Source organism: Symphalangus syndactylus, chromosome 13 (genome assembly GCF_028878055.3).
Source record: "Symphalangus syndactylus isolate Jambi chromosome 13, NHGRI_mSymSyn1-v2.1_pri, whole genome shotgun sequence".
NCBI classification, from domain to species: Eukaryota; Metazoa; Chordata; class Mammalia; order Primates; family Hylobatidae; genus Symphalangus; species Symphalangus syndactylus.
The window spans coordinates 98,996,699-99,020,712 of NC_072435.2; the positions used below are offsets into that span (position 1 = coordinate 98,996,699).

At 42.7% G+C, this 24,014-nt stretch overlaps 1 protein-coding gene across 8 annotated transcripts in view; it reads right to left on the bottom strand.

Moving 5' to 3' along the window:
- Positions 1–24,014, bottom strand: part of C13H12orf42 (chromosome 13 C12orf42 homolog) — a 222,569-nt gene that overhangs the window by 182,114 nt on the left and 16,441 nt on the right. The window contains exon 1 of one of the 8 annotated variants that reach the window (XM_055236284.2): positions 10,528–10,694. The exons of 5 other annotated variants lie outside the window; for them this stretch is intronic. The gene's annotated coding sequence lies outside the window, so the exon portion shown is untranslated. Of the gene's footprint in view, positions 1–5,111; positions 5,309–5,440; positions 5,678–10,527; positions 10,695–24,014 lie in introns of those variants that run through there. 2 more of the 8 variants (XM_055236282.2, XM_063614345.1) reach the window with 2 other exon arrangements.

The window sequence follows — 24,014 nt, forward strand, 5'->3', positions numbered from 1 at the left end:
AGAAGTGCCTCTATAGAGGCAGTAGGCCTTGCTGAGCTATGGTGTGCTCCCCCAGTTTGAGCTTCCCGGATGCTTTGTTTACCTATTCAAGCCTCAGCAATGGCAGACGCCCCTCCCCCAGCCACACTGCAGCCTCACAGGTTGACCTCAAACTGCTGCGCTAGAGTGAGCAAGGCTCCATGGGCATGGGACCCACCAAACTAGGCATAGGAGAAAAATCTCCTGGTCTGCTGGTTGCTAAGACTGTGGGAAAAGTGCAGTATTTGGGCAGGAGTGTCCCATTTTTCCAAGTATAGTTTGTCATGGCTTCCCTTGGCTAGGAAAGGGAAATCCCCTGACCCCTTGAACTTCCCAGGTGAGGTGACGCCCCGCCCTGGCTTCAGCCCGCCCTCCATGGGCTGCACCCACTGTCCAACCAGTCCCAATGAGATGAACCAGGTACCTCAGTTGGAAATGCAGAAATCACCCGTCTCCTGCATCAATCACACTGGGAGCTGCAGACCGGAGCTATTCCTATTCGGCCATCTTGGAACAGGAACCCAAACTATGTCAGGTTTATGTATTGCTCCTTCCTATACTAGGATCCCAGCTTTATGTTTCAACTAAGCTCCCCACTTTATTTCTAACAGTCTATCTTCTGTATTGCCATTAAAATTTAAATTTTAGTCTCTGACATTTAAAAGAAATCCTTTAAGTTCTGGCATTCTGTTATTTCTCAGGATTTCTACCTTTATGCCAGCTCATAAATGCATCTTACAATGTTTTAAAAATATTTTATCCAGTTTTTAGTCAATTTAGAGAGTCATATAGGATAACTGGTCTGAAATTCTCTTAAAAATACAAAATCCCCCATTTTATTTCTAACTTATCTTTATTAATTTTTTAAACTATTGCATTTTGTATTTATTTGGTATTGAATCAGTTTATTCAATATTATTATTTATCCATTGATTTTATTTTCACATATCAGTGAGCAATGTTATTTGCAATTAGTGATCTTTTTCTTCTTTTCTTTTCAATGACTATACCACTTATTTCTGTTTTATATCTTATTTAATTTTCTAGAATTTTTAGAACAATCAAAAAGAATAATGGCATGATAGGTCTCCTTGTTTTAATTGTAATTTTAATTTTAAAGTCCTCTAGTGTTTTTCATTAAGTATGATAATTGCTTTCATATTAAAAGTTTATGTTAAATAAGTATCTCTTTCTAATTTATAAAATATTATAAGGAGTAGTTTTATAATATATTTGGTATTTAATAGAATTCTCATATGATTATTCTTGTTTACCATATTATTGTTATATATTCCTAGAATTCCTAATATTAAACTATTCTGAAATAGTATGTAGTGGGTAGTAGCATATCTTACATTGATGAATTAAATGTGTGCATGGAGTTTTTAGAACATTAGTATCTATATGCATGCATAAAATTGTTGATTTTGTTTTATTGTACTCTTAGTCCAGCTTGGCAATCATATAAATCAGAAAAATTTCACCAGTGTTTATGTATTAAATTTCTATAATGTGGAATTTCTTTTTCCTTAAAACATTGAAAGAAGTGACTCGTAAAACTATCCGGGCTTAGAACTTTTTCGGGAGTTAATTATTTGAAAGCATTTTTCATCTTCGCCATTACTATTGTTCTAATTTCTGTACTTTTTAGTAGAGATGGGGTTTCACCCTGTTAGCCAGGCTGGTCTTGAACTCCTGAGCTCAAGTGATCCACCTGCCACGGCCTCCCAAGGTGCTGGGATTACAAGGGTGAGCCACTGCATGTGGCCCTCATTCTTAATTTTATGTGTTTGTGGTTTATCTTTTCCTTAAATACATTATCCAGCAATTTGCACGTTATTGTTTCACAGTCTGAAATAGGAGATTCGGTCTGGGTCAAAAGCAACCGTAAAGACCTCAACTGCCTGACTTCACAGGTCTTCTTCCTAATATTCCTCTAGTCACATGGCATATCTTCTTTCCATAAACTTGCTCCTTTCTGCTAGCTTCTTTAACCTTAACAAAAATTTCCTCTCCCTCAACTGTGTTTCATAGACTTCTACTTTTTCATGGCATCCATTTGATCATAATCTTTAATGATTCTTTCTCCAGCTCATGAATTTTCAATTCCTTCCCTGATGCAAACTGCCAGATTATCTCAGTATTTCCAGTTCAGAGTCAGGAAGTGGAAAATCTTACCAGCCCAGCTCATCCCTTCATCCCATGCCACATCATAGATCCCAAGAAGCTTAGGAAAAGATGAGGGCATAGGGCAAGTCAAGTATCTGTCTCCAGGCCCACCATCTCCTTTTGGCCACCTCAACAACAGCTCAAAATTAACCCATCGAATTATTGATCCACACCCCCATCTTGATTCTCTTCCCCATCTCTGCAATGTGCACCACCATCTGCCAAGTGTGCTACCATCATTTCCTCCCTTTCCCTCTTCACCCCGCGCAAGCAATCTCATCCATCAACTCTCGTCAGTTCTTTCTCTAAGGTAGATCCTAAATCCATCTTCATTTCCATTAATACTACTTAATCCAGGATACTGCTGTTTCTTGTCTGGATTACTACAACAGCCTTCTAACAGCTTCCTAACCACTTGTTGCACTTTCCATTCTTTCCTTCATTCAATACATATTCTACAAAGCAGAGGTAGTGATGATAAAATATAAATTCAGTCACACAGATCCCTCAAAATCCTTCAGTAGCTTCCTATTTCTCTTAGAATAAAATCTAGTCTTTTCCCACATCTGATACAGCTTCTGATGATCTGATTCTGGCTAATCTCTCAAACCTCATCTTGCAATATTCTCTGCACACTCACAATGTCCCAGCCACATCAGCCTTGCTTCAGTGACTCAGGATCCCTGAAGCTCTTTTCTGCCTCAGGGCCTCTGCACATGCCTCTGCTTGCTTGGTGTTCCCCACACTCACAATGTTCCAGCCACACCAGCCTTGCTTCAGTGACTCAGGATCCCTAAAGCTCTTTTCTGCCTCAGGGCCTTTGCACATGCCTCTGCTTGCTTGGTGTTCCCCTGCTTTCTCACTTGCTTTAGGTCCCAGCTGAAATGTGATTTCCTCAGAGAGGACTTGGCCACCCTAAACCAAAGGGGATCTCCCTCAACTTGTGGCTCTTTATTTTACCCCCTTATGTCTTCATATTTTTGCCCTCCTCTTCTCTAAATTATTGGTGGGGGGGAAACTACAAAGAACACGAAAAAAGCAAAAGTCAAAAGAGGAGGCAAAAAAAAAAAAACCTTAGCGATAAGAAAAAGGAGAAAAAGACAAAACATTCAGATGAAATAGGCATGAAAGTATTAGCATTTATGAAAAATAAGTTCATAAAATTGTTAAATACACGTAAATGTTATACACCCCTAAAGCAAACATTCTTACTACTTATTTCTAACTCTTAATGATTTCTAACTTCATCTTCAAGATAAGTCATCTTTCTTTGAATTCCAGTAAGTACAATATTCACTAGTGTAAGAATTTACCAAAACGAAGGCTCAAAATGAGTTAGAAGCATTTGAAAAAGTCATTATGAGCTCCTAGAAGAGTCTAATGCTTCTTTTCTCATTGTAAGTTTGCATAGCAAGGATCTAAGACAAGTTTTAAAATAAAACAACCCTCTCTTAGGGCCATGGGTACATGAGGCATCATTTCTCCACAATAGCCTGGCCCTCTCGCCTCCCTTTGTCCTCTGCAATGCCTCTTTGTAAATCACAGGTGTTTGTGGGCATAAAGCCCATCAGAAGGGAGTTTATTGTGAAGAGTTCTTTCTTTGCCACTTGTTCTAAACCTGTTCAGAGAATGCTCCATGCCTTAGACCAAATCTCCATAAAAATCAAGAAACAAGAAGTTTTCTGTATGCCTGTACAACAGCCACACTATGACATTAGTTTCGACAGCTCTGTGACCCTGTATTGTCCCAACTTTATTCACTAGTCTCTTTTTCTCTTTCTCTCTCCATTCCTTTTTTTAAGCCTTTATTGGCATTTTTTATCTACTGTAAAATAAAGAGGACGAGGATGGCTGGGTTTTTTTTTTTTAAGCACTCTATGTGGCAGATAAAAAAAAAAAAAACACTATCTGCAGTTACTGTAGTAATGGTTTCAAAAAACACCTGCAAATCAAAGAAAGACACCACGGCAGTGTCTTCAGATTTTTTTTTTCCTCTTCTCTTAAAGTTCCTTTTGGTCATTATAAGTAGGCTCAGCAATGAATTTATGTGACAGCTATGAAGTTAGTATTAAAATTGTGAATAGTGCCTAGCAGTTTTCATGCCCTTAGTATAAGATCGCCTCAATTTGCCACACAGCGGTGAATAGGTTAAAGAAGGGAGGGGGTGTCGAATGAATGGGAGGAGGAGGTTATGTGAATGGGAGGGTTTCCCGGGAGGGGGCAGCACAGTTGTCACAGGGAGAAGAGTGATTTATTTTTGAAATTCCAGAAAGGAAGACCAAAAGAAGCTGCCTAAAAGATCCTGAAATGCGGGGTGTAGGGGGGATGTGAGCTAAATAATATGCCTACACACATTTAGCAAGTGTCAAGGCCAGCTCTAGAAGTAGGGACAGGGTGGGGGCGGCGGTGGTAAATCCATTCCTCTGGTCTTCCAAGATTCAATATTAAATGCCAGCAGGGAGCAGATGTGGTCAGGGGCTGCAGAATAGGGGTAAGGAGGGCTGAAGGAGGGGTTAAGCGTTTATCTCAATGGAAATTAACCACTTGGGGGGAATTAGAAGAGAGCTGGAGCGGGCGAGGAAGGTTGGGGGGAGAAGCGGGACAGGGAGAGTGTCTCTCCGTGTAAAGAGAGGAACTTTCCTGGTGCGGAGATCTGGGGAGGGCGTTCAGTAAAATGAGGTGAGCAAGCCTGCAAAGAGCAAGGCGGGGCGTGCCCTCCACCGCCCCCCACCGCTCCGCCCGGCCCCTCCCCTTGCCCGGCCCCTCCCCCGCTCCCTCCTCCGCCCCCTCCCCCTTCCCGTATTAGCATGCGGGCGGCGGCGAGCCGCCGGGCGGGGAGGGCGGCGGTGGCATCGCCGCGCGGGGCGCATTGTGGGCCGCGCTCGCCTCCGCGGGGGACCATCTGCTCGCTGTCAATGCATCACCTGCTCGTCTGGGCCGTCGCCGGGGCAACGGGGGGCGGGGGATTAAGGAGCGTGTGCGTCTGGGTCCTGGCCGAGGCTGCGGGGTGGGGGTTGGGGCGGGGGCGGAGCGCTCCTTGGCCCCCCACCCCAGTGCCCCGAAACGGGTTGACGCGCTCAGGGGGCCGGCGACCACCGCGACGGGTTCCGCTGCTTGCCGCCGCTCCTTGGCCTTTGCTCCCGTACTGCCTCTTCTCACGGGTGCGGCTGGAGTCCCGGGGAGCAGCAGAGAGCAAAGGGTCCAGCCCTGCCTCAACCTGCCAGGGGGCGAGTCCCGCGCTCCCTGCGTCTACCTGGAGCTGCAGGGTCCCTGTCCGGGCGCGCCGCCCGCAGCCTCCTCCGCGGGAGCTGGGGCACTCTGCTGGGTCCTGGGGACGCGACGCAGCGCGGTTCCAAGCGCCCCGCAGTCGCCGGGCAACCACAATGGGGCTGCCTTGCCGTGAGACCCTCCCCCGTGACTGCCTGCCACCAAAGTCACAGAAAACTTTCACACCTCTCTCATCTGACACTGTGGCCTGTGCACGACTCCAAGCACTGGGGAAGCCTTCGACATCAGAATATGAATGGCACCTGTTCTTCCGGGGGCGGGCAGGGGGGATCCCGATGTTTATCAAAACTGGTTGATTTTCCACGGAGGGGGTAGTTCTGGAGGTAGTAGTCCCCAGAAATCCTGAAACTCCCCCTTCCACCTACTCATCTGCCTGGAATTGTAAACCATTTTGAATAGAGGAGTAGTGCATCCGGGAATAATGCAGCCAACAGCAGGGGGCAGAGGAAGGCTGTAGATGGGGACAGTGGCCATTTGGGGACACTTTTAATCCAAAGTCATGCTATTTGGGTTAGAAACTTTTGAGAAATTTTACTCTCTGCTCTCCCCTATCTCTATCCCCACCTCCGACTGGTCAAGGACATTTAGCTGTGCCAACAAAGGTCGTTCTCATCTGCCTGAGGAGTCCACACACTTCAACAAAGGACTGGTTAACACCCCCTAATTCCTGCCCATAAGCTGTCCATAGGCTGCACAGAACCAAAGAGTTGTTAAGTCATCTTCACAACTCATAATATATATTTTTTCTGGGCTAGCTAATTACTGGACACTTCTGCAGAATCACAGGACCAGCAGAGAGTGGACATTCACACCTGAGTCCCAGGATGGACACCCCCCTACCCCACACACCCACATCTAAAATATTTCTAGCCAGGAAAAAAAAAAAAAAAAAAAGCTTGTTTTTAAAGAGTCTGAGTCTTGTTAGATCTCATTCAAAGGTCTAGCAACTCTTGGGAAGCCAACAGCCTTTCTCTGACTTAACTTAGCAACTCAAACCCATTTTCTGCACTTATTTCTTTAAAAAAAAAAAAGTAAGTTTGTACTATTGACCCTGTGTTCATCTTTTCCAGCTAAAATCTCGTGATCATCGAGTAAAACTTCTCTCATCCTTTTATAATTTCTAGATAGAAACACCATGAATCAGGCTAATTTTATTATTAAAATGCATTTTTTTTAATTTGCTGTGACCACACAGAAAATGACAGTTCCACTAATGTATCACTTTCTTTTTATCATTCATATGCAAGAGCGAAAAGTTAACTATCAAAATATCTGTGGCTTTGACATAATAGATGAAAGGGAAAAGGTTTGTATGTATAAACTTGCTCCAAAGATAAAATTCTACCTACCGTTTTACTTTAATTATGACTTCCATAAATTAAAGTTGAGAGTTCTGAGAAGACATGCCCTTTAATCTACAAGGTACTCCTAAATACATAGAATCATGGCATGATTCCAACTTAGAGAAGGGATGAGCTGAGTCCAACCCTCCTATCTATAGGTAAGGTAGCGAGCCCCAAAATGGTAAGTGACTGGCCCAAGACTGTACTGCTAGTGGCTATGGATGCCCAGTGCTCTCTTAACCCCAACAATATCACAGAGGTGCAGCTTTGCACACCAAAAACACCTGAAAATGCCCTTTGTCTACTCTGTTACTATTCCTACAGCTGCTGGTTTCACTACAGAAATAAGAACTCTTCATCAAGTTCAGCAAATAATCCTTGAGTACCTATCACGTGTCAGGCAAAATAGACAAAAGATCCCCATCCCTGTAGAGCTCATTCTTTTGTGGTGCAAACAGATTTTAAAAGAAAGAAAAGGCTGGGCACGGTGGCTCATGACTATAATCCCAACACTTTGGGAGGCCGAGGCAGGCGGATCACTAGGTCTGGAGATCGATACCATCCTGGCTAACACGGTGAAATCTCGTCTCTACTAAAAAAAAAATAAAAAAAATTAGCCGGGCATGGTGGCACGCACCCATAGTCCCAGGTACTCAGGAGGCTGAGGCAGGAGAATCGCTTGAACCTGGGAGGCAGAGGTTGCAGTGAGCCGAGACGGCACCACTTCACTTCAGCCTGGGTGACACAGCTAGACTCCGTCTCAAAAAAAAAAAAAAAAAAGAAGAAAGAGAGAAAACTAGTCATTTATTGAACATCTAATCAGCTACTATGAGAGGGAAAAATATATTCACAAAGATATGGATATCAACCTTAAAAAGAGAAGAGCACACATGAGAATCAGAGCAATGCAATCAACTAGAAAATAATATCAATATGACAAAGTATCGTGAAGTACAGAGAAGACATCAGGTAATTTTGCCTGGGCAATGTCGTAGAGAAGATGTCATAAATTTGGCTATATAATAGCAGTCCCTGGTACCTAAACAGGGTATGGCACATAGCAGATGCACAATAGATAGTTGTTGGATGAATGCATGAATGAACAAATGAATAATGCATTTTCCAAATAGTCAAAAGGAGGAAGATATTCCAGGCAAAGATATCACAGTATATAAAAATGTGGTACATATATACAATGGGATATTATTCAGACAAAAAAGGAAGAAAATCTCCCCACTTGTGACAATATGGATGAGCCTAGAGGACATTAGGTTAAATAAACCAGTCACAGAAGGACAAACACTGCATGATCTCACTTATATATGGAATATTAAAAAGTCTAGCTCAACCCAAATGCCCATCAATGATAGACTGGATAAAGAAAATGTGGTACACATACACCATGGAATACTATGCAGCCATAAAAAGGAACAAGATCATGGCCTTTGCAGGTACATGGATGGAGCTAGAAGCCATTATCCTCAGCAAACTAACACTAGAACAGAAAACAGAAACACTGCATGTTCTCACTTATAATGGAAGCTGAACAATGAGAATACATGGACACAGGGAGGGAAACAACATGCACTGGGGCCTGTCAGGAGGTGGGGTGGGGGGAGAGAGGGCATTAGGAAAAATAGCTAATGCATGCTCGGCTTAATAACTAGGTGATGGGTTGACAGATGCAGCAAACCACCATGGCACACATTTACCTATGTAACAAACCTTCATGTCCTGCACATGTACCCCAGAACTGAAAATAAAAATAAATTACAAAAAAAAAGTCTTAACTCACACAAGCACAGAGTAGAATGGTAGTTGCTAGATGATGGGAGCGAGGAGGATGGGGAGTGAGGGAAATGGGGAGATGTTAGTCAAAGGGGATAAACCTTCAGTTACAAGATGAGCAAGTTCTGGTGATCTAATATACATCATGGTGACTAAAATTAATAGTGCTGTATTACATACTTGAAATATGCTAAGACAGTTCTCACCACCGCACACCAAAAATGGTAATTATATGAGGTGATGGATGTCCTCATTAGCTTGTCATCATTTCACAATGTAGACATATATCAAATCATTACATTGTACACCTTAAATGTATAAAGTTTTTGTCAATTATACCACACCAAATCTAGGGAAAATGTTTTTTAAGGAAAGATATCACAGTATGAACAAAGGTTGAGGGGCATCTGTATTTAAGGAGTGATGAGTGAGCCATGAACTGTGAGCAAAACAAAACAATGGAGAAGAAAAAGGAAGCTGGCACACTGGCTTGGAGGTATGTTGAGAAGGGATTTGACTACCATGCCAAGAATGTGGATTTTGTCCTGAGGACTAATAGTGTTCAACAGCAGCACACTTATTTTAAGCAGAATCTTGTAAGAAACCCAAACAGGATAAAACTGATCCATATAGAGCTGTCCTAATAGAAGCAGGGATACGCCCCCTGCCCACAATCTCACCATCCAGCCATGGCTGGGGACTCTATACTGCCCTTTGAAATACTGTTTGAACATCAGTACAACTGGCAATGAGTCATCTTTGAACATTATCAGACATAAGAATGTGAGTTTGGAAGGAAAGGAGAAGTCAGAAAGAGCAGTTAGAATGCTATTGAAATTGTTCAAGCACAAAATAATAAGAACTTAGATCAGTAACATTCATGGTGAAATGGAAAATAAAGAGATTTTGAAAATTGAATCCTTAATATGCAAGGCCTTCCTGCATCAAAGAAAATAATTTTACCTCGGGTACATCTAAGTTTCGGTATCTTTTTAAATGATAATATATTACAAACTTCAGCCTTTTAACTGTTACTATGGCTAACACATTCTCACATTTGCAAAAGTTTATGAAAAAACACAAATTCCTTTGCAGCAAACTGCTTAAATGCTGGTTCATATGTCAGAGGATAGATTTTGGGATCCCAAGAGAAGCCAATGGAAGCTATAGAAAGATAGCAAAAAGTGAAGCATGTTTGAAAGATATCTAATACTCCTTTCATTTACTAACCAGGCATACCAATCTTTGAACAGTGATCAAAACCGTCACAACCCTTTCCCTACACTCTCTCAAATGTAAGCATTCAAGCGTTTTTCTTAAAAGTTACATAAAATTATTCATTACCCACTTACAATTAGTTACAATTGCCCAGTAAAAGCCCCTCCTGGGTAGAAGGCTTGCGACTTAAGGAATCCATGAGACTCCTGGATTGGGTAAAACAAAGATATGCTCACACAAATAAGCTAATAAGAGAGGCAGCAAAAGAGAACTGGGAAGCCAGAGAAATTCACATGATGAAGATACCTGGCATTTAGCCAAAAGTAAAAACTATAAATATTAATCAGATGAGAATCAGTGTCACTGTACTGCAAGAATGTTCTGTAGTTAAAAGAGTGGGTATTGTGTTGTGCATGTTAGCACAATTGCCACCAATAATATTGGATGCCAGTAGCTCAGGAGTACTGGAAAGAGCACGGATTCCTAAGGATGTCACTTAGCAGAAAGTTTACTAAATATCAACTGTTTATGTCAAAGTCAAGTGATACTGCAAAGTAAAAGAAGAAGAAATATCAGGGTTTCAAAATTGTGTTCCTGTCTTTAAAAGACAAGAAAAGGCAAGAAAAGAAACCTTCCTTGGACATCTATTATAAGCCAGGCATTTGCTAGGCGCTTTCCAGACATAACGTCTTTGAATCCTTACCTCAATCCTGCAGAAAAGGTGTCATCATAATCACATTTCAAAGACGCAGCTATTCCAAAGTTGGCTTTGTCATCCAAGATGTGGCTGTGGTCGTGCATGTCTGAAGTGGAGCAGAGGTGACATGTCCTTGAAGTTGATAAAGTCACAAGACTGTGAGACTGCAATGCTTCCTGGATCATCCCTGTGGGCCGATGGGCCTTGGAGTGGATGAAAGGCGTGGGAGGGAGATACCAAAGCTCTCATTTGGGTAAATTAGCAGTAAATCTGCTCAGTGGTCAGGCAAAGGAGGTTTGGGCAACTTACTGGGAGTGTCAAAAAAAGGGGTGATAATTGAAGATCAGAGTAGCAATGGTTGGAAGAGGCAAAAGGAGACAAAAGTGTGCCATTCCCTTTCTTTCCCCTGTTCCTAGACATAGGGATGAGAGAGGACGAACAGCCTCCACTACTGAAGGGTGCTACATGGTAAATATTCCCACTATGGTGGATTTCAAGCTCTCATGATGTTAGTGAGCACAGAGTTGGGAAAAGATGTGCACAATCAGCTCTGACGATCCAGTGCCAGTTAGCGCCAGCAGCCTATTGCCCTTTCCCATGTCATATTTTCCTGTCGCTTCTTCCCACCTGTTCTTGCTCAAAGATAAAGCTGTTAAGTTGTGCAGACTGTGTACATTGCGCAACTCTAGTGCTGCCATTTTCATCACAGCCATCATTGACATATATAATTTAATATGACAATTTTCCTTTAGGAAGCTGTGTAGAGCAAAGGAGACCTTTTCCTAATTTGCACAAAAGCACCATTTGGGTTGGTTTTCATGCTGCTCAAAGAGCACATACTGGAAGTCACAAGCCAAATTCAGCCCACAGGCATCTTTTATTTAACTCACACTGGGTTTTAAAAAAGACATTTTTTTAACTAGCTTGCCAACATTTAAAAGTCAGGAAACCAAAATCCAAATTACTAGATTATCTCGGAAAAATCAAAGCAAGCTGCACTACATTGAAAGCAATAACAAAGAAAGTACCTATGCCTAGATCAAGGTAGGCATTCAAAAGATGTCAGGATCCTTCAGCCCACCCTGGCTAATGTTTTGTACTCACCTTTTTTATCATTATATCCTGGAAGCCACGTCATCTGGACCCTATCTTCCTCTGTGTCTCCTCCCTTATCTTCTGTCAGTTTCTAGAACAATCTTTGCACCTCAGGGCTTTGCACTTGCCCATCTTCTTCCTGAAACACTCCACCCTCCACCCCCTTAACTGGTCCAACTCCCACTCATCCTTCCATTTCAGTTTAGATGCCATCTTCACCATCAGCTTTCAACAAGACTCCCAAATACCTCCAACTCATGCCATGCTCCATGGAGCAGTCAGAGTGATCTTTTTAAAAAATAAATCAGATCATGGCACAGCACAATTGTAATGAAATGTAAGCCCCTTCAGCTGGCCCTCAAGGAATGGTGTGGTTTGGACACTGTCCCCATCCCTCAGTCACACTGTTTCCCTATTTCCTTTACAAACACACCTCCCATGTGCCTGCCTTTGCTCTTGCCACTCCCTTTGCAGGAACACTCTTTCTCAGGTTTTCATAGAACCTACACCTTGGTAACATTCTGGTCTTAGCACAAACCAGCTGCACATCCTCAGAGAAGCCTTTTCTACCCACCCATGTAAAATAGCAGCCCTGCCTGCTGCCAGCCTCACCTCAATGACTTTCCATCACATCCCTTGATTATGTATCCCAGATATACCCCAGATCTCCAAATCAGACTTCCTGGTGGTGGGGCCTGCCAATCTTTCCTTTTATTAAGCTACCCCTGGGGATTCTGATATGCAACCAATTTAGGAACCCCAAGTGTGTGGTATAATGGGAAAGGAAAGAACGGTAGGCATGTTGAGGTGTGCTATGGTTCACGGCGAGTGTTTTGTTCCTCATGAGTTTTGGTAGTCCAATATTACAGTGATGGAGGATACTACAAACCCACTGTAATTTTGCAGCAATAAATTACTGTCATTCCCTTGCTTGTTTATAAATGCCACCTGAAACCTCAATCAACAAAATTGTGGAGAATCTGTTAGAAACAGAGCCAAAAATTCCTCCAACTTCTTCGTAGAACAGTTACGATCATACTAGTGAGAAGACTAAGTGAAGAATGGATAGCTAAAGGATTCGACAAATTAATAGGTTGAAGGAATACAGACATATTTTTTTAAGCCAGGAATCTGTGGGTGCTTACAAATCTTTGGGAAAATACCCACTGTCACCAAGAATTTTAAGATTAAAATATTTGGCGAAGGGAGGTACCAGGTCAGGAGGGCCCAGGGGCCAGGGCCACGGCTGGGAGCAGCTCCATTCTGGCGCCCCAGCTCCTCCAGGTCACAGTCCTCGCTCCGCCCCCTCGCCCCCTGCTTGCATGGCCCTGAGAGGCGTCTCTGTAGGGCTACTGAGCCCACAGACCCGGCCTGTGCGTTCTGCACAGGTGGGTCTCAAGACTGAGAAAGATGGGAGGACACAGAGCTGACCAGTCAAGTATAAGGACCCTGGTCGTCCTGTGCATCTGCAGCCCCTGCCCAACTGTCTGCCTGCCCCAGGTGGACTCTGTCCCAGAATCCAAGGGCTCCCTGAACAGGATGACAGGGTCATGCCCAGGGTCAGAAGCACTGAGGCACCTCGCATCCCGAGTGTAACTGGCAGGACCTGCTGGTGCTGCAGGAGCAGACGAGGGCAGATGAGATCCTCATCAGGAACACCTTCCGCACTTACCACCAGCTGTGACTCGTGCCTGGCATCCTGCTGGCCAATCGCATTGAAGTTTTTCACGAGGAGGAGCATATTGCAGCTGCGGGAACTGGGTGTACTAGGCCCCACCACCAAAGGATATGGCTATACTGGGGTCTCATGTGTGGCCTATGCACTTCTGCTCTGAAAGCTGGAGTGGGCCAGGCGCGGTGGCTCACGCTTGTAATCCCAGCACTTTGGGAGGCCGAGGCGGGCGGATCAAGAGGTCAGCAGATGGAGACCACGGCGAAACCCCGTCTCTGCTAAAAATACAAAAAAATTAGCCGGGCGTAGTGGCGGGCGCCTGTAGTCCCAGCTACTCGGAGAGGCTGAGGCAGGAGAATGGCGGGAACCCGGGAGGCGGAGCTTGCAGTGAGCCGAGTTGGCGCCACTGCACTCCAGCCTGGGAGACAGAGCGAGACTCCGCCTCAAAAAAAAAAAAAAAAAAAAAAAGCTGGAGTGGGTGGACAGTGGCTGCAGGTTGGCAATGAGTGTCTAGTCCTCCTCTAGTCATGCACCCTATCTACACCTACATCAGTGAGGAGCAGTGGCAGAAGTATTAGGTTGGTGCAAAAGTAATTGTGCTTTTTGCCATTACTTTTAATGACAAAAACTGCAATTATGTTTGCGGCAACCTATACCTGCCCCCTGCTGGCCAAGGAGGAGGGAGCTCCTGCGCTCCTTCAGGCTCATAGAGCCCAACTGCAGGAGTGACCCCGGCAGCATGGAGATCAGAACCTGCCATAACCCCTGGAATAAGAGCTACACCCTCAGTGGGTCCACCCTGAACCAATGGGACCTGAATCACCACCAACGTCCAGTGAGACCTAGGTCACCACCTCACCTGTGGCCAACCTGTTTGTAGTGTGGGCTGGAAGATGGCTACCTTCAGGGTTTCCTGTCGGAGAAGGGGATGTGGGGTCTCTTGACCTCCAAGATTGAGGGCTAGTTCTCCCTGCGGGCCTCTGCTAAGGGCATGATCATCGTGGACAGCATGGAGGTGGAGGACGTGCTGCTCAGTGCAGGCAGCCTGGAGGGTCCGTTTGGCTGCCTGAACAACGCCAGATCTGATATCATGTGGGGCGTGCTTGGAGCTGCTGAGTCTTGTCTGCTCGTGGCCAGGCAGTATACCCTGCACAGGATCCAGTTTGGCGTGCTGTTGGTCAGGCACCAGCTGATTCAGAAGTCGGAGGACATGCTCACTGAGGTCACGCTTGGCCTTCACGCCTGCCTGCAGTACAGCCACTTAAAGAATCAGGGCAAGGCAGCCCCAGGACAGGTCTCTCTGCTAAAGAGGAATAACTATGAAAAAAGCCTGGACATTGCCTGCCAGGCCTGAGACATGCTGGGGGGCATTGGGGTTTCTGATGACTGTCATATGGTCCAGAACATCAGGAACTCAGAGGCCATGAAAACCTGTGAGGGTACATGTGCACCCCGATCCTGGAAAGAGCTGTCACGGGAATCCAGGCATTCATGGCTGGCAAGTGAGCCCATCCAGCCAGTGGCCCAAAGCTCTCAAACCCCTTCCCAGAGACAGGCCTGGCTGGACCATGGGAATGCTGTGTTCTGAGATTAGGAAGGAAGCTAGCGGATGGAGTGGGAAGTGAGAGACACTGATTTTTAAATATCAGAATTTCCCTTCTGAAGTTGTTCAGATGTGTTCCTTAAAAAGAAGATGGAATTCTCTGTAGAGTTTCTCAGTCCTCTTTTAACTATAGATGAGAACAGACTCCATTTACCTTGGAATAGAAACATCTATTGAGAGAAGGAGTGTGACATTGAAGCAACTTCCTGGAGACCCCCTTGGTCTCTGCCTGAGCAGACCCCCCTCACATTAAGGGTTCACAGTGCACCCTCTGACCATCCCATCCGGGGGTAGTGCCTTATGCTGGACATTGGAGCAGAATAAGGGAGAGGAAAATAAGAAGGCTGCACGTCTGACCCCATAGTGTTGGGCTGCATTGACTGGTAACCACCTGAGAAGTAGTTTCAGTCACAGGAGAAATGAACACATCTGGGTGCTCTGAGTCATGGGGACGTGGTAGGGACCGCATTTACTGGTAACCACCTGAGAAGTAGTTTCAGCCATAGGAGAAATGAACACATCTTAATGCCGTCAGTCACTGGGACGTGGTAGTCTAGCCCATGTCTGAGTCTTAGGCTCTGCTGTAATAAATAAACCCAGGTTAGCACTGCCCAGGCCCCTGGGGGGCATACACCAGGGATGCAGGGCTCAGGGCTGTGGACGGAGAGGACAGTTTCTGACCAGCAGGGATGCAGGGGATTTTGTTCTTTCTGTCACCACACAGCTGATCACGCAATGGTGGGAAATGACAGTGGTCTGGCTTCTCCGCTTGGACACACCATGTTACAGGGGGTCACAAATGAGATGGCAAGAGCACCACGGGCCTTGCGAGGACTGTGGCCTTGTGAGGTCAGGGCTGGCTGCCTGGTTTCTGTTCACTTTTACTCTCAGCTGGGCCATCCCTACTTCCTCAGGCAGAGCCTCCGCATTGAGTTTGCTCAGGCGGGATACCTCAGGCCGGATGCACAGGTCTTTGTACACAGTTTCCTTCTGTGGCCAATTTGGTTGAGCTCTGTTTCCAAATGGCTGATCTTTGCCACTTTCTGAGTGAACCCCTGGAGCTTTTCCTAGATGATCCTGATGTGATCATTATAAAGCTGATAGATCCTCTCCTCTAACTGCTCTGTCAGATCCAAAACTTTTCAAAGAATAAGACACATTCTTGGAAAATCAAACAAGATGTAACATCAGCCATTTGTTCTAAGTGGATCTCAAATTTCTGCAATTTATCTTATAAAATGCCAAAACAAACAAACAACCCCTCCCCCCCAACACACACACAAAAAACAAAACAAAAAAAACCCAGTGCAGTCACTGGGGAGTTAAATTTTTTAAGAGGTAAAAACATATAAAGTCATTTGCCACATAGTGATGTTTTGGTCAATATCAGGCTGTATATGCAATGATGGTCCCGTAAGATTATAATATCATAATTTTACTGTACCTTTTCTTTGTTTAGATATGTTTGGATACACAAATACTTACCATTGTGTTACAATTGCCTATAGTATTCAGTATAGTAACATGCTGTGCAGGTTTGTAGCCTAGTAGCAATAGGCTATACCATCTAGGTTTGTGTAAGTACATTGTATGATGTTCAGACAATGATAAAGTTGCTAACTTCGCATTTCTCAGTAATGTTCCCATTGTAAAGTGATGCATGATTTTATACAGTATAAATTCAACTAGGTTAGAAAGAAAGTACATAAAACAGGGGCTAGAAGAGGCATACAACCAAGTGGTCTCTGGATGATGTATCAAATACAGGTTTATAAATATATATATATATATCTTAACTGCATTATGCATTTCTCTACTTTCTAAATTTTCTATGAGGTACCAGGGTATGTACCAATGGGACTGGGCAGGGGGGCATAAAAGTGGAAAATAGGTGAGGCACAGTGGGCCACCCCTGTAATCTTAGCACTCTGGGAGGCCAAGGCAGGAGGATGGCTTGAGGCTAGGAGTTCAAGACCAGCCCGGGCAACATAGTGATACCCCATCTCTACAAAAAAAAAATTGTTTTTTATTTGTGGGGTGTGGTGGCACACACCTGTAGTTCCAAGCTACTTAGGAGGCTGAGGTGGGAGAATCTCTTGAGCCCAGGAGTTTGAGGCTGCAGTGAGCTATAATTGCACTACTGCACCTAGCCTGGGGAACACAGTAAGACCTTGTCTCCAAAAAACTGGTGGGGTGGGGGCAGGTAATAAAGTCAACCTTTCATTGACACATGTGGAATTAGCAAGCTGTTCCATTCATGAGATCCATTATATTTGAAGAGGCATCAGGCGCAACCATTAATTTAGGACCTGAACATAACATCAGGCATTGCAAGACATAAGCTCCTGGCATGTTGAAGAACCCCAGCTCTCCCATCAGAGAATATTTGATGACTTCCGGAGGACATGGATGTGACAATGCAAGCTATGCCTCAACCCTGACTACCATAGCTATTCATCCCTGTGTGAAGTGAGAGGGCAGGGCATTGGATTCAGGGGAAACTGGGCCCTCAGCCTGGCTCTCTAACTTGGGCAAATCGTTCATTTCCAAATGTTATCTATACAATGAGCCCAATATCTTATTTTCAGGATTATTGTAAGGGTGAATTAAGATACAAGTGGTCCCCAACTTACTATGATTTGATTTATAATTTTTCAATTTTATAATGAGTTTATTGGGGTATAAAGTATATTTTCAACTTATGAAACAAAAAAGGTTAAAACATTTAAAGGTTGTGAAAGTGTAAAAACAAGACAAAGAATAGAAGGTGGTCATAAGATCAGCAAAATTTAATAAATTGTGTGAGTGGAAGGATTATTTTCCTGCCAAAACAAACACGAGATCCATAGAGAAATTATTTCCCAGGAGCTTTATGAGATTTTGAGTTTGTCTTAGCAACATTTAAGTCATTGGAGGTATCATTTTCATGGTATGCTTCCAAATTTAACATTTAAATAGGAAAAAAAGTCCCAAGCCAAATTCACACCCATAACCAATAACTGGAAATGCAATTCAGTCAATATATGACTGACAGTGTGGTAATTGTTCATACTATGGCTAAGAAGAAATGTTACCCCTCTCTGAAATGTCCCCATTTCCCCATCTAGATGTAATCTATCCTAGCCAAATCTATCCTAGCCAAAAAGTCCCAAGCCAATATGGGTGTTCACACCCATAACCAATAACTGGAAATGCAATTCAGTCAATATATGACTGACAGTGTTGTCATTGTTCATACTACGGCTAAGAAGAAATGTTACCCCTCTCTGAAATGTCCCCATTTCCCCATCTAGATGTAATCTATCCTAGCACCATTTATGTATTTATTTATTTATTTATTTGCTGGAGATTACAATTGCTTATAAATATGTGTGTCCTACTCTACAAGTTCCTTTGTGCAACATAATATAGGATGGCCAATAACCTAAGCAAAGGAGACAGAAACACTTGGTTTCAAGTCTTGGCTCAGCCACTTGCCAACTGTGACCTTGTACAAATTATTTGATCTTTCTAAATGTCAATTTCCTCATCTGTAAAAAGGTGGCAATCATGTAAGAACGAATCATGATAGCTAATATTTATAAATGCTTATAAAGGAGGTAGGTACTAAGTATTTGAAGTGCTTTATGTGTAAAACATTTGCTAACTCTCACAAGAACTCTTTGAGGTAGCTACTATTATTTTCTCTCTTTTACACAAGAGGCAAACTGAGGCATAAGGATGTTAAATACCTTGGTCAAGGTGTGCAGCTAATAGATGATGGAGGTGGTGTTCGAACCCAGCCCAGCTGATGCCAAAATGAAATAATGCTTGTAAAGTGTTCAGTATAGCAGCTTTATGAGTAGTCATCTTTTCCCACCAGGGCTTCCTCATACCCCTGCTCATCTGTGCCATTCAGCAGGTATTGAACCTAACCTTATGCTTCAATGATGCAATAGTTGTTACTGAAGAATTAGGAAAAAATACAAGAATGTCTCTCTTCTTCTGCATTCATCACTACCCAATTGAGAGCCTCAAGGTAGAATCATTTTCTGGAAGTTCTCAAAATCTGCCATTTTCAAAGGAAAAAAATAAATCTCAGCCCCTGAGCCAAACGTAAGCACCTACAGACAGCCTCGGAAATGCAATTTAAACAACATCCAAAAAAAGCATCCTTGGGTAAAATACAGATGATACTGCCAAAGGAAAGAAAATGGTAAATTGAAGCAAGTTTTTTAGCTTAAATTAATTTAACATCAATTCCAAGGAGATCAGGTACTGGATACCGTACATGGCTATGCTGACCCTAGACCAACTCTCACTTTATTCTGAATTCCCGTTTTGAGCAGTGCAAACTAGCTAGCTTTCAGAGGTCACTCCTGCATGGCTATTTGTATATCTTCTGGCCAAAAAAAAAATGGAAATTGTTATTACATGCATGGGAAATAAAGAGAAAATCTGCTTAACATCACGAATGATCAGGGAAATGCAAATCAAAACCACAATGTGATGCCATCTTATTCCTGCAAGAATGGCCATAATCAAAAAAATAAAAAACAATAGATGTTGGCAGGGATGTGGTGAAAAGGGAACACTTCTACACTGCTGGTGGGAATGTAACTAGTATAACCGCCATAGAAAACAGTGTGGAGATTCTTTGAAGAACGAAAAGTAAAAGCACCATTTGATCCAGCAATCCCACTACTGGGTATCTACCCAGAGGAAAAGAAGTCATCATATGAAAAAGATATTTACACATGCATGTTTATAGCAGCACAATTCGCAATTGCAAAAATGTGGAGCCAGCCCAAATGTCCATTAATCAATGAGTGGATAAAGAAATTGTGGTGTGTATATACACAATGGAATACTACTCAGCCATAAAAAGGAACAAATTAATGGTGTTCACAGCAACCTGGATGGAACTGGAAACTATTATTCTAAGTGAAGTAACTCAGGAATAGAAAACCAAACATCAAACATTCTCACTCATAATTGGGAGCTAAGCTATAATAGGATACAAAGGCACAAGAATGATACAATGGACTTTGGGGACTTGGGGGTAAGTGCAGGAAGGGGTGAGGGATGAAAGACTACAAATTGGGTTCAGCGTATACTGCTTGGGTGATGGGCACACCAAAATCTCACAAATCACCACTAAAGAACTTACTCATGTAACCAAATACGACCTGTTCCCCAAAAACGTATAGAAATAAAAAATTATAAAACAAAAGTAAAAAAAATAAAGAAGATGAAAAAAAGTTTCTAAATCCTGTTTCAGACTTGGACCTTTAGATATTCTGAAACCAGGGAATTCTGCCATTGAGATATAAGCTTCTTTAAATCTCCCTAAAACAATCATTTCATTTTGTACTCAGTGATAAAATTACAGAATCACACTATCACAATGGGCTCTTTTCCTTTGTGGTGTGGGTTAGAGAGAGGCCGGATCATAGATATTTGAGAACATGAAACTTCAATGGGAAATCGACGATCTTATATCTTGCCCCTTCTTTAATGGCTGCAATTTAGTTCTTCACCCATCCTTAATCCCAGCTGCACATGCTGCAATCCTATTTTTAATCCTGACCATGCACATCAGGTCCAGCCCCATCATCTACTAAGAGACTGCACTTTGACAAGGGTCCCCAAACTAGTCACTGGGAGACATTGTGTGGCCATATTGGAAAGTTGTGGGAGGCTCCCATTCCAGCCTCTTCTCATGAAGCCAGTGGACAGGGTTGACCATTCTAACTCTCAAGAAGTATGCATGTGAGGTTCTGACTTTTTAAAACCTCCAAGAAAAAGTGGTGGAGAAGATGGGATGCTTTGAAGAAGAGAAGAGAATTTCACTTACCCAAGATGCTAGTCTTTTCAAACTCACCAAGTTGTATACATTACATACACACAGCTTTGTGTATGTAATAATATGTCAATAAAGTGATTAAAAAAAATGCTAGTCTTACGACTTTATATTGGATTCCAGTGGTATTTGGAAAGTCCAAATAAAAGAGAACAAAAACAAACCATATATTTTTTATATATTTGATAAAATTATGTTTATATTTAATATAACTTATATAGTATACATTTATATAATTTATAATTACAGCATAAAATACATGTTATATATAATGCATGCATATGTATACTATGTGTCTATTCATATGAAATTGAGGTATAAAAAATGTTCTTTTACTATAAAAACACTCTAATCTTCCTTTGGGGTGTAAGGTATTCCAAAGTGACCTATTCCACTGCTCAACTCCCCTTTTACTCCTCTTCCTCCCAACCTCTATGTTCTCTAGAAGCATAGATAAATGCATCCAATTACTCAAAAGAGCTTCTGGCTTGTTAGTGCATCTTGAAAAAATAAAGTAGAAGCAGGCCCAGGTGGAGACACACTCACCTCCAAGTCAACTAATAATAGCACATCCCTGATATGATAGTGATTTGATACCTCTTCAAACTGCTATTCTTTAAATACTTAAAATTTTCACACTTATTTAAATTTATATGAAGTCCCTAAATATATAAATGTAATTTTGACTTTTTTCTTTTTGGAAGTGTTAGGCAGGGTAAGCAAAGGACACAATCAGGACAGCCCTATCTTCACTCCTATGTATTGGAGAGCTACACTTTAATTGACTAAAACAGAAGCCCTGAAGATAATCTAATCCACTCTCCCTAGAAGGCAGTTGGGGAAATAAGAAAGCTAATATTTGAGGTTGCTCCTTGGGAGTCTTGGTCCCTTCCTAAATAGAGTAGGCATATTTTTATTCCTATCACTGTCCTACTCTCCTGAGAAGTCTTGGTAAATTAAATTCTCACCTTCTCAATACATTTCCAGTGATATATTGGTTCCTTTTAAGGAAATATAAAAAATGGTCTATGTGCACAGAAAGACAACTATTGCATGTTCTCACTCATATGTGGGAGCTAAAAAATCATTGATTCCATGGAGGTGGACAGTAGAATGATAGTTACCAGAGGCTGTGAAGGGTGTGTGGGTGGGTGGGGGGTTAAAATAAAGACAGATTGGTTAATGGGTACAAACATACAGTTAGACAGAAGGAATAAGTTATCTTGTTGGAAAGCAGAGGAGGATGACTACTGTTAGTTACAATGTATTGTGTATTTCAAAATAGCTAGAAGAGAGGATTGAAATGTTTCTGACACATAGAAATGATATCTACTCAATGTGATAGATACCCTAAATACCCTGATTAATCATTCACATTCTATGCATGTAATAAGATATCACATATATCTCATAAAATGGGCAGAAATTGTATATCAATTTTTTTCAAGAAAAAGAACATGACCCATATGGTGTGCCCTTCAATGAGACGTTGAGAACTTGTAAGGATTGCTGTTGTGGTGGTTAGGGGAGAAGTTGATCCTTAAGAAGATAGTAGGCTGGGTGCAGTGATTCATGCCTGTAATCCCAGCACTTTGGGAAGCTAAGGCGGGTGGATCACGAGGTCAGGAGATTGAGACCATCCTGGCCAACATGGTGAAACCCCATCTCTACTAAAAATACAGAAATTAGCCGGGCGTGGTGGCAGGTGCCTGTAATCCCAGCTACCCTGGAGGCTGAGGCAGGAGAATCACTGGAACCCAGGAGGCAGAGGCTGCAGTGAGCTGAGATTGCACCATTGCACTCCAGCCTGGGCAACAGAGTGAGACTCCATATCAAAAAAAAAAAAAAAAAAAAAAGATAGTAGACACCCACTCCTCTGCCAGCCCAGCATTCCACTGCTCCTCCTTCAGGTAAAAAGCTTGCTGATATTCCCTTGGAGAAAAGCTCCCCATCCAGTGTCAGTTCCTGTGGCTCCAATGAGGCAGGTGTTCCAGAGCTGGCACTGTAAATGGTTCAGAGAAGGACCTGTGACCCCTGCCAGGCCAATGAGAGTCAGAATGTTTGCAGGAACCCTAGGGGAAAAGAACTCTCTTTCTGTAGGATTTGCTGGTAGAAGGAAAACCTATAGCTCTATTTGGCCATTTTTGCCATAATATGGAAAGAGAATGGAGCCACAGGAAAAGAAGTAGAGCTAAGAAAAAAAGAAAAAAAATCCTTAAGAATATGACTTCACAGCTAGTCCAGCCATGTCTAAAGCCAGATAGATCACTGGATTTTAGTTATATGAACAAATACTCCCCTCTTTGCTTAAGCCTGTCTGAGTTGGATTTTCTGTCTCTTGCAAATGAAAAAGTCCTGATTAATACAACCAAACTTTATGATCAGCCTTCCCCTCAACCAAAAAAAGAAAAAGCTTTCACTCTCAGATTAGAAAATGAGGTCTTTCTCTGAGGACAGGTTATAGTCCATCTCTGGACCTGGAGGACTCTAACTGGGGAAAAAAAGTTAAGACTGAGAATTAAGCCCCACTTGAATCAGATTTATTTAACAGAAAAAGTATTCAATCCTTCAACAAGTGTTTATTGAACAACAAACACATGCTGGACAAATGAATGTGCCAGGCACTGGGACATAGCCATTAACAAGAGCCAGTGTCTGCCTTCTGGTGCATGCATTTCAGTGAGGAAAACTAAAAAAAAAAAAAACAAGTATATGCTATGCTTTGTGGTAACAAGTGTTTTGGAGAAAAATAAAAAGGATAAAGGGAATAGAGAGTAAAGGATGGTGCATTAATCCATTCTCACGTTGTGAATAAAGACAAAACTGAGACTAGGTAATTTATAAAGGAAAGAGGTTTAACTGACTCACAGTTCAGCATAGCTGGGGAGGCCTCAGGATACTTACAATCATGGCAGAAAAGGAAGTAAATATGTCCTTTTTCACACGGCTGCAGGAAGGAGAAGAATGAGAGCCTAGTGAAGGGGGAAGCCCCTTATAAAACGATCAGATCTCATGAGAACTCACTCACTTTCACAAGAACAGGATGGGGGAAACCGCCCTTATGATTCAATTATCTCCACCTGGTCCTTCCCTCAACATGTGGGGATTATGGGAACTACAATTCAAGATGAGATTTGGATGAGACACAGCCAAATCATATCAGATGGGTTGACAGGGGAGACCTCTCTGAAAAGGCAGCATTTGAGCAGGAACTGGAAGAAATTGCAAGATGGATGCAGCTCTCTGAGGGAACCATGTTCCTGGAAGAGGGAAGAGCTAAT